The sequence below is a fragment of the Ascidia mentula genome, chromosome 7, assembly GCF_947561715.1.
Source record: "Ascidia mentula chromosome 7, kaAscMent1.1, whole genome shotgun sequence".
Classification (NCBI taxonomy): Eukaryota; Metazoa; Chordata; class Ascidiacea; order Phlebobranchia; family Ascidiidae; genus Ascidia; species Ascidia mentula.
The window spans coordinates 12743351-12759112 of record NC_138572.1 but is presented as its reverse complement, the minus strand read 5'-3'; the positions used below and the strand labels follow the sequence as shown (position 1 = coordinate 12759112).

General features: G+C 38.3%; 1 pseudogene; it reads right to left on the bottom strand.

Annotated features, from left to right (window-relative positions):
• Window positions 1–218: 218 nt before the first annotated feature.
• LOC145909615 (zinc finger MYM-type protein 1-like) lies at window positions 219–5796 on the bottom strand (annotated as a pseudogene).
• Between the last annotated feature and the right edge of the window lie 9966 nt (window positions 5797–15762).

The following is a 15762-nucleotide window of genomic DNA, read 5'->3' as shown; positions in this document are numbered from 1 at the left end:
CCGTGTGATTTAATTAACGGGGACTTTAAAGTTAGTGCACATGACTTTTTGAATTGATGCAGCATATTTGTTGCTTCATGTTTGGATCCATACCACTAATAAATAAAAGCACAAATGAAATACTTCCATAATACAACAAAAACGTGTTCATGTGCCTGAACATAGAACTTTTATTACTACTTAACAGATTCTTAGACCAATTTGTGACAATGCAAGTTTCATTCTTTAATATTCACAGCGTAATAACTAACCTTCTCTAGAGTATTTGAGAATGTAAATTCCTTCTCACCGAATGCCACTTCATTTAGGATGCTAAAGCAAGTATTAAAATAGTTTTTAGGATTTAGAAAAGTTTTACATCTTACCAATGTTGAACAATACCTTCAGAGATTATTAAATTTTTTGGCATTGGCACACAATTTCGAAATTGCCGAGACTCATGAGAGTCAACAACATCTTTCAAAAGACTGAAACTTCTTTCACAAAAAAGCATCTCTTCGCACAAAATCAATTCGATTTTTAGCAGAACAGAACCTAAATAAACAATAAATACAAATGGTCACTACAAATAAACCAAATTAAAGTAATTTCTATTTTACACATAAAGCTTCCAGGCTACACCATAACTGAAATCCAGGCCCAACCCACATTAGAGTATTTAATGCTTCCACGCTACACCATAACTGAAATCTAGGCCCAACCCACATTAGAGTATTTAATGCTTCCATACTACACCATAACTGAAATCTAGGCCCAAACCACATTAGAGTATTTAATGCTTCCACGCTACACCATAACTGAAATCTAGGCCCAAACCACATTAGAGTATTTAATGCTTCCAGACTACACCATAACTGAAATCTAGGCCCAAACCACATTAGAGTATTTAATGCTTCCACGCTACACCACAACTGAAATCTAGGCCCAAACCACATTAGAGTATTTAATGCTTCCACGCTACACCACAACTGAAATCTAGGCCCAAACCACATTAGAGTATTTAATGCTTCCAGACTACACCATAACTGAAATCCAGGCCCAACCCACATTAGAGTATTTAATGCTTCCAGACTACACCATAACTGAAATCTAGGCCCAAACCACATTAGAGTATTTAATGCTTCCAGACTACACCATAACTGAAATCTAGGCCCAAACCACATTAGAGTATTTAATGCTTCCAGACTACACCATAACTGAAATCCAGGCCCAACCCACATTAGAGTATTTAATGCTTCCAGACTACACCATAACTGAAATCTAGGCCCAAACCACATTAGAGTATTTAATGCTTCCAGACTACACCATAACTGAAATCTAGGCCCAAACCACATTAGAGTATTTAATGCTTCCACGCTACACCACAACTGAAATCTAGGCCCAAACCACATTAGAGTATTTAATGCTTCCACGCTACACCATAACCGAAATCTAGGCCCAAACCACATTAGAGTATTTAATGCTTCCACGCTACACCATAACTGAAATCTGGGCCCAACCCGCATTAGAGTATTTAATGCTTCCACGCTACACCATACACCATAACTGAAATCTGGGCCCAACCCACATTAGAGTATTTAATAATTCCATGCTACACCATAACTGAAATCTAGGCCCAACCCACATTAGAGTATTTAATGCTTCCACGCTACACCATAACTGAAATCCGGGCCCAACCCACATTAGAGTATTTAATGCTTCCACGCTACACCATAACTGAAATCCAGGCCCAACCCACATTAGAGTATTTAATGCTTCCACGCTACACCATAACCGAAATCTGGGCCCAACCCGCATTAGAGTATTTAATGCTTCCACGCTACACCATAACCGAAATCTGGGCCCAACCCGCATTAGAGTATTTAATGCTTCCACGCTACACCATACACCATAACTGAAATCTGGGCCCAACCCACATTAGAGTATTTAATAATTCCATGCTACACCATAACTGAAATCTAGGCCCAACCCACATTAGAGTATTTAATGCTTCCACGCTACACCATAACTGAAATCCGGGCCCAACCCACATTAGAGTATTTAATGCTTCCACGCTACACCATAACTGAAATCCAGGCCCAACCCACATTAGAGTATTTAATGCTTCCACGCTACACCATAACTGAAATCTAGGCCCAACCCACATTAGAGTATTTAATGCTTCCAGACTACACCATAACTGAAATCTAGGCCCAACCCACATTAGACTATTTAATGCTTCCACGCTACACCATAACTGAAATCCAGGCCCAACCCACATTAGAGTATTTAATGCTTCCACGCTACACCATAAATGAAATCTAGGCCCAACCCACATTAGAGTATTTAATGCTTCCAGACTACACCATAACTGAAATCTAGGCCCAACCCACGTTAGAGTATTTAATGCTTCCACGCTACACCATAACTGAAATCTAGGCCCAACCCACATTAGAGTATTTAATGCTTCCACGCTACACCATAAATGAAATCCAGGCCCAACCCACATTAGAGTATTTAATACTTCCAGACTACACCATAACTGAAATCTAGGCCCAACCCACATTAGAGTATTTAATGCTTCCACGCTACACCATAACTGAAATCTAGGCCCAACCCACATTAGAGTATTTAATGCTTCCAGACTACACCATAACTGAAATCTAGGCCCAACCCACATTAGAGTATTTAATACTTCCATGCTACACCATAACTGAAATCTAGGCCCAACCCACATTAGAGGATTTAATGCTTCCACGCTACACCATAACTGAAATCTGGGCCCAACCCACATTATATTCTTCAAAACATTCACGGTTCAGTTGACACGTTTCAGACTACAGCGCACTTCACGCACATTTGACGCACGCACAACCTTGTCCATTGTTAAAAGCGATTGTGACGTCATAATCTGGTTTGCGTCGATGCCCCCGTTATGTGGTCAATGTATCTACCCAGTTTTTCAAGACCCAAAAACGCACAATAATCTCAACCCCAAGATTTTTATAACATAGATATCATACGTTACACTTACGTTGAAACATGGGGATTACCCCGTTGATACGAGCGGCGGTTTGAAACATCGGGCAAAAGCGTGACTCGATCCCGTCCTTAAAGCGAATTCATAGATGGCTTGAAGGTGTTTTCGTATATATGTTTCATCAAGTCCTCTTCTTCGTCCAGGCGCCTCTTTGTCGATATATTCGCACAGGATTTCGGTGTTTCTCCGCAACAACTTTGGCTTTGTAGAAAATTTGACGATAATCACCAATTTCAATTTTTTCCATTGACCTTTTTATGCTGGATATTTCTTCACAAGCTGAAATAATATATGTGCTCTTTTTTTGGAGACATTTGCTGACAACAAGCAATAACTCAGTGGCCATTTCAAGTGAATGCATTGCCACCAGAAACGAAAATGAGGCGATCCTTTTCCGGTGCGCTTCTGCTTCTGACGAAACTGTAAAGTTTAAAAAGCCCTCAACCTTGAGTAAAACTTGCAAAATGCACGGAAACAACTTAATAAATTTTACGATTGCCGTGTGGCGCTCTACCCATCTAGTTTGGCACAACTTGGGTAAGTTTAGCTGACTTCATGCTTAGGTCATCAGCAAACTCTTGTCGGATCGCCGATTCCAAAACTAACTGACGTTTGGCAGAAGACCTAAAAAAGTTGATGACGTCTGAAATTATCTTTAATGTGTGAAGTATGTCCCGGACTGTACACGAACAAATCAAAGCAAGATTAAGACAGTGTGAGGAGCAGTGCGTGTACAGTGCCAGTGGATATTTGTTGGAAATCAAAGCCTGAACACCACGAAATCGCCCAGACATATTTGCTGCTCCATAGTAACCCTGACCGCGCAAGCCATTCAAATTTATCCCCCAACCAGACAAATTTGTTGGTATGGTGTTGGTCAAAGCTTCACCTGAGAGTTCTTCCACCATGACAAACCCAAGAAAAACCTCGTTGACAGTCCAGTCAGACAGCAGCGGGTTTTTGGCTTTTTTGCTGACATAACGCACACCAAGTGATAACTGCTCATAACCCGCAACATCTGTGGTTTCGTCCGCTATAATTGAAAAATAAACTGCCTTGTTGATGTCTTGCAAATTTTTTTCTCTAATTTGGTCTAATTTACTAATTTACAACCATGCACGGTACTAGGAGCAAATAGCACACAAAACCGACAAAACAGTCCTTTCCTAATTGGGCTGTACGATAACCAAGGGTATCTCCGAAACCAATCTGCCCTTATGCTTTGAAATCGTGGTTTCCCATTACCCACGCGAGACATTTTGGGAAATTCATAGCCTTCTGATGGTATGCATGGCTGTATAAATAATAACTTTTCTTCATCGTGTAAAAGATGCAAATCCTCTACAAATTGGCCAATGTCTTGAGACGCAGTCACCTGTTTAAAGGACTGTTGCTGCAAAACAACGGCGGACGATTCCTCTGTGTCAGACTCTTCATGTGAACAACCTGTATCACTCGATACTTAAACAGCTTTTTGACTGATGCATTTTGCTATACTGTTTCGATTAAACTTTACTGGACCAACTGAACTATTTTGCGGCAAGTGATGCAGCGTTTTATTGCGTTCTCCAGACTAAAAAAAAATGTGACGTAATAGTCTACAGACGAAGAAACCCCCATAGGAAATCCAATTCTCATTGGGGGCGCAAGCTCTATGCCAAAACTTCATTTTTTGTAGTGACTTTAATGTCCTATGCTGTCTGCTATATATTTCTTACAGTTTCGAAACAAAAATCTTACTTTAAATAAAAAATTCTGCATGTGCAGTTAAGTTACTGTTACGTCACTAAGAAAGAAACCATTGCGTCACAAAATACCTTTTGTGATGAATTATCTGTTTCGTTACAAACCGATTATTGGTCCCATTTTTTTAGTTAAAATAAGCAAGCCTATATTGATACATATTCTTGCAGTGTAGTGCATAGGGAAGGCGGCAGTACAGGGTTTCTTGCTTTTTAACTTTAGTAGTTTTATTATATTTTAATTTATTTTATTCTTGGATTTATTTACCGCATAGCTTTCTGTGTTTATTTGCAAATTTAAATTTGCAGATACTGAGGATGCCAGTTTAGGCGAAATCGATTTTTTACTAATAAATCAGCTGACTCAATTCGAAACTTCTGCTAGTTTCATTGAATTCTTGATACATATTATGTTTTTATCGTGTTGCAGTATTTAGCTAGCTAGCTTATTTACGTAGATCGACAAAAACACAATTGCCTTTGTTATGAAACCTATTTACAGTTTTGGGAGGCGTAAGGCACAAGTCCGTTACTAAAAGGAGGCGTGATAGAAAAAAGGTTAAGAACCACTGGTCTAAGCCAAACGCGATAATTGGCGTGACCAAGCTCGGACACCCCCCTAATTTTTTCTAGATCCGCCACTGGTTTAGCATTTATGTAGCAAAGTCACAGTTTGTTTTGAAAGGAAGAAACACATAAATGCTTTTTACAATTCATCTTCAGATCTCTGTTCATCCAGTTTCTTTCAGATCCTAAAACAGCTTGTTTTAGCATTAATGTGACCAAAATTTTCTAATTGATCTAGTGTGCAACAATTTCTTAAAAATAAGCAATACTTTAAACAAGCATTTTATTACGAACTTTTTTGGTTATTCCTTTGACATTCTTGTTTACCAAATGTACTTCAAATGCGCAAAAGACAACAACATAGTTGTTACAGCGCAAAAAAATATTTTTTGAAACTTTTAGATATAGCCTACCTGGTAATTTCTTGCTTGGTGTGGCAGCTGAAGCAGAATCTGAGTTTCTGTGCATTCTTTTGATTGGAGATACTAGACAAAAATAACAAACTATTAGAGTATCAAATTTTGGCTAGTATTTTACTGTTAATTGTTTTACCAATTGTGCAAAACATAAAAAACATGTTTCCCAACAAGTGCCATGCATTGGTACTGGTTGTATTTTTCTTTTAACGGACCTCTACAAAAAATAGATTTCCTTAAACTGGTGCAAAGTGAATAATGCTCCCTTATCAAGTACTATTTGATAAAAATTAATATTCTGCTCATACACTAACATTAATAGCATCATGACAACGAAACAAACCATTTTCTTAGCTTGTTTATCCGACTTAAACATAACTTTCATAAGCTTTGCACAAAAGTTCCATGTCAGCTTACAGCCAACAACTGAAATCAGCTAAGCTTTTTTGGCAAACAAGTTTCTTAATATCATCTCAAAAAAAACACAAATGTTTGGCTATACATAGTTTTTAACCAAAATGACATGCACTAACCAATAGTTTTGATTTTGGAATCCTTGTTTTTAATTTAGAAAGATCTTACAAACAAAGATCTTTTCATCTTCTTTCAACTGAAACCACTGTACATAAACATAGGAAAAAGATAACATACATTCCAAACAATTTCATTACCGCCAACACAGCTTTTTCACTGTATTTGCAGATTTGAAAAGCCATAGAACAGGCAGGTTTTGCACAACAAAGTTTGTGCACTTAAACATGTCTACTACATTACAAACAGTTTTGTTGTTATGAACGACAATGTCCTCTACAATATTTTTCTGTATGAGTTTAAAGCAATCAACAACTGCAAGTTTCGGCGCATGAAATCAAAGAAACCGATAGTAGCGCCTACTGCAAAGCATACGAACGCATTCGCACGCTGCACAGAAACCTTGCACCAGTGGTTAAGTTGCTGCCGTTTTTTCAGTGGCGTAACAGTTAACATTGTTCACCATGCAGTACATAAAAATTAACAAATGGGATTAAACGTCAGGTTTTCTGACTTGGCTGTGTCCCGGTTTCACTCTCTAAGAAGCTATTACCACGTCACATACGTTCCACAATCACCGCATAACTCGCCGCTTTAAAATCTGACACTGACTAATTATAACTGGGTTTTCGAAGGCTTTTTGGTTGGTTTAGTCACAATAATACAACAACAAATGTGTGGTGTGACATGCATGGACGAACATTTTGTGTGGATGAATGAATCACTTTAACTGAAGACAAACGGTTCACGAAGCCGTTAGTGCGTTATTTTTTTTGCGCAAGAGGCTGTAAGGTGCTTGTGTTACACATGCGTTCCACAATCAACGCAAAACTTACTGCTTTAAAACATATAACAGCCTCAAAAACAATATTAACAAAGATAATTGAACTAACATGCTCCAGACAAATTTCACTTAATATACTTCGTAGTAATTTTGTTACAGTAAAACACAAATAATTTTGGAAGACTTGTGTTTTGTTTCAATCCGCACCACTGGAGTCTACAGAGGACAATAGGAGGGACTGATAATCCAAACCCGAAACTATCGGCTGCAAGAAAAACGTAAAAATTTTATTTTCATCAAAATTAACGAAACCATGTTTTTGTGCACATATGATTTAAACAAAATTCTTACAGGGTTTTTCAGTTTATTAATCGCTTCTCTCAAGACTCGAATAGATTCGGAATTGAATCCGCAACCATCTAGCCACAACTCATCTACTTCAGGGAGAATCCGACAAATATTACCAACATCTTTTCGTTTAAACTTGTTGAATCTCAGGTTAAGAAATCCGAACTATTTAAAATATAAAGATTGGTCGATCTTTGTTTCATACTTTATTTAAAACAAAAGTTTTTATCTTAAAACCCGATTAAAATTATATTCATGTTTTCACTTTCAACAAAAAGTAAGTTTTATAAAAATAAAAATATTGACAACCAACCTTGGGTCCCATCTTGACAACCGCTTCACAGATCATGTTTAAAGCTTCGGAATTAAGTTCGCATTCCCCCAAACCCAGCTTCAAACCGGGTTCTCGAATCCGTGGGAGGAAATCCGCGAGAGCGAAAATATCCGAAATCTTCAGTGGGATTGCGTTTAAATATAACATCCGAGGACAAGAGAGGGCGATTTCATTCCTAAATAATTCGTCAATTTCCTGTAAATCCACGAGGAAATCTGAAACAGGTTCAAGTTCATCAAAACAAACAGGATTTTAAATTTTACTTAATCACTGTAACTTTTTATTGCAAACTTTAAACAAGATTTCTTCACTTTTAATTGGATTTAAACAAGACAAGATCCAACAAATTAATCAAATACAACAACCTTAAGCTACTGTAAGGAAGACATAAACTTTATCCGACAAAAAAATATGCGAACTTTCTTAAAAACTTTCAACCTGAACTAAACATTTTTATTCTATTCTATAAGAACAATGGAATTGCGACGTTAGAATACTTATAGTGACGTAACAGTTACGTTTACAAACACGCATCACACAGACTGGAAATAAATACTAACCTCGTAACTCGTATCCACGGGGCTTTTTTTCTCGCAGGTATTTCGAAAGTTTCTTCAACAACATTTTCGCACGTTTGTCTGAAAATAACAAGATCAACATGTACGGCAAAAATAAAAGCAATGTATGTGGATGGGAGAATTATTAAACTCCCAATGTGCGTTTTTCTACAAATATAACCTGCGTATATTAGATGCACAATGAGATGTGAGACTTTCTAACCCACGATACCCGTTTACCCAATATAATGGTAACTTGTAGTGGAAAGTGTGTGAAAGTTTAACAGCAAACTTTTCGCGTAAAGCAACGTTGTGTAACAAATTCTAAAAAAGGTTTAGCAAATCGTTAAGCATTTAGCTCAAAACCACGTGAGAGTGGTAAGGGACAAGGGAATTTTAAGAATCACAGTTATTATACTTAAAGTTGAAATAAAATTTGCATCATTTTCAGGTAGGGGCAATTTAGGCGACCCCTCCCTAGGACATATCACAAGAATGATAAAACGCTATCGCACTAGCGTGCTTTTGTCTGGCGCAAGTCTATCTCGTCGTCCAGCGAATGGAATCTCCACTATAGCGTCATATTAAATTTTGGACAGTAGCAAACCTTGTCCTGCATGTTTTGATTGTTTGTAAAACATTCCTAACAGCAGCTTCTTAAATCCTCTGGGTTTTTCTGTGGCAGAATTGGAAGAAACTAAGAAAGAATATATAAATGTTGTTTAAAATGTTTATATTCGTCATCAGCACTATACTGACTAACTGACAGAAAAGCCTTCAATGGACAGACAAGTGCAACAAAACAAACATGTTATCTGATAGCTGCATCTTAACTTTGGCATTAATTTGTTTTTGCCAGCGTTTTTCACCCAAATGCCTTGTAATATTTTGCTGGTTACAAGTACTAAAGCAGAGTGATTTTCGCATGTTTAGACAAGAAAAGAGAAGAAACTGACTACCAGGCTTTTGTTCCTCATAGTTAAGTGTGGAGGATGCAGGATCACTGGAAGCTCTCTTGACTGAGGTAGATTGCAAGGTTTTTGGATTGGAACCACTTCCATCACCTGTAAAAAATAACTGCAATTTAATGTCACTTATGTACACCATAACGGGTACCCCAATGTGAAGGCCTTATTTGATAATTTTTGCAATAAATATATTACGTATCAGTGGCTAAACAACCAAGCTGAACATAATAGGTATTCCAGGCCACTGATCTGTTCATAGTACGCACGCTCTTTTGCAAACAGATTTTAAGACACTAACGTCATAAAAATACATTTCTCTTTGAGCTGTTCATTCTGTTTTGCTGGGAAAGGGGATTTAATTGAGCTATGCTGTATTCTTTGGCTAACCACATGGATGGATGCAACAATACTTTCCAGTTCGTGTTAAAAAATGTTATCAGTTAAGCAACGTGTGTATATAGGGCAGAACTCACCTTTTACGTGTCCTAGATTACCACAATCAATTTGAGGAGTTTTGGTTGCCTCAGGTTCAGCTGCATACCAAGATAGACTGGGTTACAGTTATATCTTACCAAATTAACCAAAAACCTAAATTGATAAAAATACAGCATACAAGTAAAATGTACGTTTTTTGAAATTTGACAAGACATTTCTGTTAAAAAAAAATTTGAAATGTGTGTGAATATAAACTAACATACATGCTTTTTCATGATAGTTGAGATTAACACAGCAAATGGATTGAGATACTGTGGCATGCTTACAGCACTAAAACCTTGCACAACAAGTAACAGTGGCATCACAACCAAGCCCGGTAAAGCTACTTTTCCTGACAACTCAAGATATAAAAAAGCACTCGAGTTTGAACTCGTAACCCCATTCGAACCATTGTTCTGCCAGCCAAGCTATAAAACGGAAACACCCAGTTTGGCTACGATGTCACTGCCGAGAGAAGCAGGGAAATAAATCTCGTTTATTCAGAAATTAAACCTTTTCCTGCATGATTTGGATGTTTCTTGAAGCGTCTTGAAAAAAGTCTCGTAAATCCTCTTGATTTTTCTGTGGCAGAACTGGAAGAAACTGAAGAAAAACAAACGCACGTTGTTTTAAGGTCAAACACAACCATGCTTCAACATATAATACGCTGTCAAATCTTATGAAGCCCAAATCAAAGAAGAAAGCACTGTTGTTATGTTATGTTTCACTCAAACGTTTTTTTTGCTTTGCAAACATTTGCTACCATTTTTCGGCGACTGTTTTGAATGTTGGGCCTTGGAATTTGTTGCGCCATCTAATGTTTTGGATGAAGTAGATTTTACATTTGTTGAAGACAAACCACCCCTGCAAGCTGTAAAACAAACAATTACAATATATAGTGAAGCATTTATCTTTTTTTTTAATTATATTTCAGTTCAACGCTAAGTGATTAGCAAAATTTTGTTAGCAAAAATGTAACAGAAACTAATTTTTAACACACAAATACAAAATAAATATAGTACTGACGGATTTCATGGATCATTGTCATACCGCTGACAGCTCTATTGACAGGATCAGATTCTGAACTGGTTTCACTACGTCCACTTCCAGGGGCTTTGATTGAAAATTACAAAATAAAAATAACGGTTACAAACTTTCTAATGCGCTGCACATACCTGGTTTGTGTCCGAGCAAAAGGCCACACACAAAACGACGAACCATTGCCCAATGGGGTTCATTGATCAAATCGTCCGCTATTTTACCAAATTCTTCATCTGACATGAACATAGAAATGTAGTATGCGCCAAACATTTCCTGCAGAACTTGATGAAGATAGTAGAAGAGGACATCTCTCCCATCAAAGACTCTACGACTGGGAAACCAGGAGAACTTTGCCATTTTAAACACTACATCCTGTACTTTTACATCTTCTAAACCTACTTTTTGTAGGTCGTCATGTGTGAACACAAGGGTTTTATGAACCATGCCTTCATATGCCATTTGGCCAAGTGGCCGTTTGAGGTGAACTAATTTCTCTCCTTTTGCATGCTCCGAGTGACCAAGTTGTTGCAAAACGGCATCAAATACATTAGTTATGGTGGAAATACTGTGCACCTCACCAAATAACCCAGCATAAACAATAAATTGTAAAAGCATTGGGTTGCGACATAAATCAAGCAGTTGTGGAGATTTAGTTTCAAGTTTGTTCCACAGTGCATTTGCTTTATCATCCGAGTAACTATCAAACAGTGTCTTTGCATCCTCAGGGGAAAGATCACTGACATAAATTGTTGGTTTAGGTCGGAGTCCTAATGGTATTAATAGTAACGAGTGGGGTCGAGAAGTAAAAATCAATGTAGAATTAGGAAAAAATTGCCTGCTGCAAAGGTTAGCAATAAGTTGCTGTACTGGCAAGGGAGTGCCATACTTCACATTTACAGGGGCCATATTTTCTAGTGTCCAGGTTGCCTGATCCAATCCATCAAAAATAAAAGCACACTTTTGTTGGTTCATTATCATCCACTGGAAAACCAAACTGAGTTTTTCCTGTGAAGCATGGTTGAACTGGTTATCCAGCAGAAGCTCCTGCAAAGTTAGCTTTCTATCGCCGTAGTTTAAATACATGAACCGAAGATGAAGCACTAGGTGATCTTCTGTTTCCAGTTGCCTGTACAATCTCTTTGAAAGAGTGGATTTGCCGCATCCAGCAGGACCTAGAAAAGCTAGAAATATGCCTTGCTGGTTGTGTTCTTTGAAGCTTGAAAGTAGTTTCTGAAATTCCATGCGTTTACCAACAAATCGATCATTGTTCCCCTTGCTTGTTGATGGCTGAAACTCATTTTCCTTTCGAGGATCAATTCCTTTGTAAATATCAGTATCTATCAACGTTGGCTGAACCTCAGGTATTTCAAGCTTTTTGAAAACTTCACTGTAAGGGACAACATCTGGATCAAGATTTTCAAGCTGATATTTTTTGATTTCATCAACTGCCTGTTGCAACTTTTCTTCTGCAAATTTTGAACAGTTTTTCAGATAATAAATTTATGTTACTGTGGTTTCTTGAGAAACAGTGAGCTATACCATTTATGTTTAGCTGGTTTATTTTTAGTGCAGCATGCTACATAGCCACAACGCAAATTGAGGATTAACGTTTATCAGTAAAATCATATTGTGATGGTAACGTCTAATGCCCCAGAAAAATGATAAAAACGGGTAAAATTTTGTCTGCTGTTTAATTTTTTTTACCCCTTTCGTATTATGTATCATCATATTTTCATTTCAAATGATTGTTTCCAAAGTTTTAGTTGAAATTACTACTTTGCTTCGTAGGAACAAACATAATTTCAGATGACATCGATAAACATCAAAGAGTATGTGTATAAGCTGCAGACAGATGGCCACTGTTTCGACCTAAAAGGTCTCATCAGTGCAGCTGGTGTGACTATGAGACGACTTTGCTGACCAAACGGCCAAGCAAAGACTTCCACTTTGTGGTGACTATACAATCACCGTCATCCGTTGGGCACCAAACTAGGTGCAACCAAAACGGAGAAAACAAGGTGGAAACACTATGGCCAAGCAAAGCTCAACCAATAGTGCCGTCAGGCCCCGTGTCACAATAATCATATGATAAGCAACGTGGAGCCAATAATATGAATTGATGCACTAATGAGACCCTTTAGGTCTAAACAGTGGCCATCTGTCAGCAGCTTATACACAATTCATATTATTGGCTCCACATTGCTTATCACAGAGTATATTTAGTTGCAATTTCGAGTTGTGACTCTCTGCTTGGTTGTAAGTTTACCCACAATGCAGTACACTGTACTGAAGATGTTTGGCTGCGGAAAATTTCCACCTTGTATAAACCCCTGTTAGAATAGAAGGAGGACGTCACAAAGCAATCAGTGAAGCAATGGGGTTAATTTTACGGTTGAGTGAGCACGAACGCATGTGCTATTGCCATGGCAAATTTAAGCCAGTTTCAGGCAATTTTAAGTAGAGTTTTGGGCGTTTTAAGAAAGATACGTGGTAACATGTGCTGCACAAAATTGAGCTGAAAAGGTGGTTGAAATTTCAGGCTACACCTGCAGAATAATCAAAGACTTATGTCTGCACTGAATTACATAAACAAATATTGGTCCAAGAACAGACTATCGGTGACGGGACCTGCAGCCAACATGCATGGCTGAGAAATCGCATCCTAAAAGCATGAGCAATCAGTCATGTTGTGTAGCAGCCTACTGTTAATGCTACAGTTCTAACCCGCTTTATAGCCAAGTTAAATAGTGTGAGTAATTTTTGTTTCGTATGTTCCAAGTTCTAAACTATCCAGCCTGGCCAAACCGAGTGTGATAAAAGTGTGCAGAAAGAGTGGACGCGAACATATAAGCGGGCAGTAAATCAATCGAAATCATAATCACTCAGCAAAACAACGGGAAACAAGCCAATTTTTTTACAAAGTTGTGTATTTTGTGTGTTTTCAGAGAAAAAACTTTTAGCGACTGTATGAGAGTGTTTCCGTTCCACAGTCAGCAAAAAAAGCTTCATCGTAGATAGACGTATGGTGTTTCAGCTGCAGTGTTTGTTTTAAATGTTGGCCAAACAAGCGTGAAGAAAATTCCTTACATTCTAAGCCCGTGTGATTGGCGTGAAAGTGTCTTGTTAACCTACTGGCACCGAGTTTCGCTTGTCACAGCTACCTAAATATTTCAACAGTTGTCCTCAAGTGGTTTGCAAAAGGTTACGTACGTTATTTGTGATGTCACGAGGTTATGAGTTGTGAGCAAACCATTGAAACAATTCATGGCTCGATGCGACATTATCAAAATGTTTGCAGTGGCAACATATAAGCGTCGATACATTTTCATAATTTTTTTTCGCGGCACACACAGTTTGCGAAACCTCTTGAACGCATTATTCTGACAAGCTTTAAAGTGCATTATTCGTTCAAGTAGTTGAAAATAATCGCATGCTCATCAATCATGATTCTACAAGGGAAGTGAGAGCTCCCGAGCATCTGGATCCAAACACAAATTACTAAACACATGAACAAAAAGTGTCTGAAAACTTAACACCTTTCACGCAAAAACGTCACGGACAGCATGCTTTCATCTTAAATGCTGATGTCAGGCACATTCTTATTCAATCGGAATGTTGGCGCCACTGCGGCAAATCATTTCAATATCTACAGCGTCTTTGTTTCGTAAAAACGTCAATGGGAAATTTCAGTCATGAGGTTTTCAGGCTTGGCAGCCCAGGCAATGCAGCCCAGCTGGATCAGCCACTTTTTCCTGACAAGTCGGAACAAGATTTGAAAAATCAAGCTCCCGGTGAGGTTTGAACTCACGACCCTGGGCTAACCAGGCCCAACGCTCTACCAACTGAGCTACAGGAACTCAGTGGTTTCACGGGGTATATTGTGGCCAAGGTACACTGGTGCGCAAGCGCACAACTTGCCAGGCAACCTTCACATATACGTAGGGGATCTCTACCACCGTATCAGATGACGCAGTAATATTTCATGCAATGGCATGATAGGCAGGATCGCCCCACTGCGCAGGTCCTTGCTTGGCGATCACAGCTAACGTATCGCGATCATGAGGTTTTCAGGCTGATCCAGCTGGGCTGCATTGCCTGGGCTGCCAAGCCTGAAAACCTCATGATCGCGATACGTTAGCTGTGATCGCCATGCAAGGACCTGCGCAGTGGGGCGATCCTGCCTATCATGCCATTGCATGAAATATTACTGGGAAATTTCAGTTAATCTTAATTTATAATATTCATCCACGGAGCGTTTACTTACGACATATGTAGTATTTGGTTCGCTTTTATTGTTCGAACAGCAAATGACTATGTTAGTGGCACTGATCTACAATATTTCGTAATCTACAATAAAATAAACATTTTCCAATGTCCAACAATTAATTACCGCAAAACAATTTGCTCCATTGTCAACAACAAATATCGATTAGTTAATTTATGATATCTTATCACCAAACACTCAATATACAAATAGAATTACTTAAAACCACCTAAAATATATCTTATGAAGCCAAATACGCAACGAAAACAAGCTTCGGATCATTGCGGCTGACGGAAAAGTTAAATCAGATTTAACTTCGCCGTCAGAGGCTTCGGGCGAGAAAATCACGCCGTCACGTCTAGCCGCGTTTGGTGTGAATCCTGCTTTGGGCAGTCACTAATTACCATGGTATATGTTAATTGCTTTTGCTCAGTAACTCAATACATAAAAGTCAACGATGTACATTTACATAAACTTGCATTCCCAGACATAGCACCAGATTTCCATAGCAATGCATCATGCATGGCAACCTAACTGGTCATTGGTAGAAATTGCTGACAACCATAAAAAAAATGTAGAATTCAAACGACATATGTAGTGACAATTTAATGTGATGATATCAATGTAAAATGGTATTTGTCATATGGCATGCTCAATTCGATCCTATGTTGTTGCTGGGGCACGACACAGATAGTATATGATTCGAAGTAAATGAGT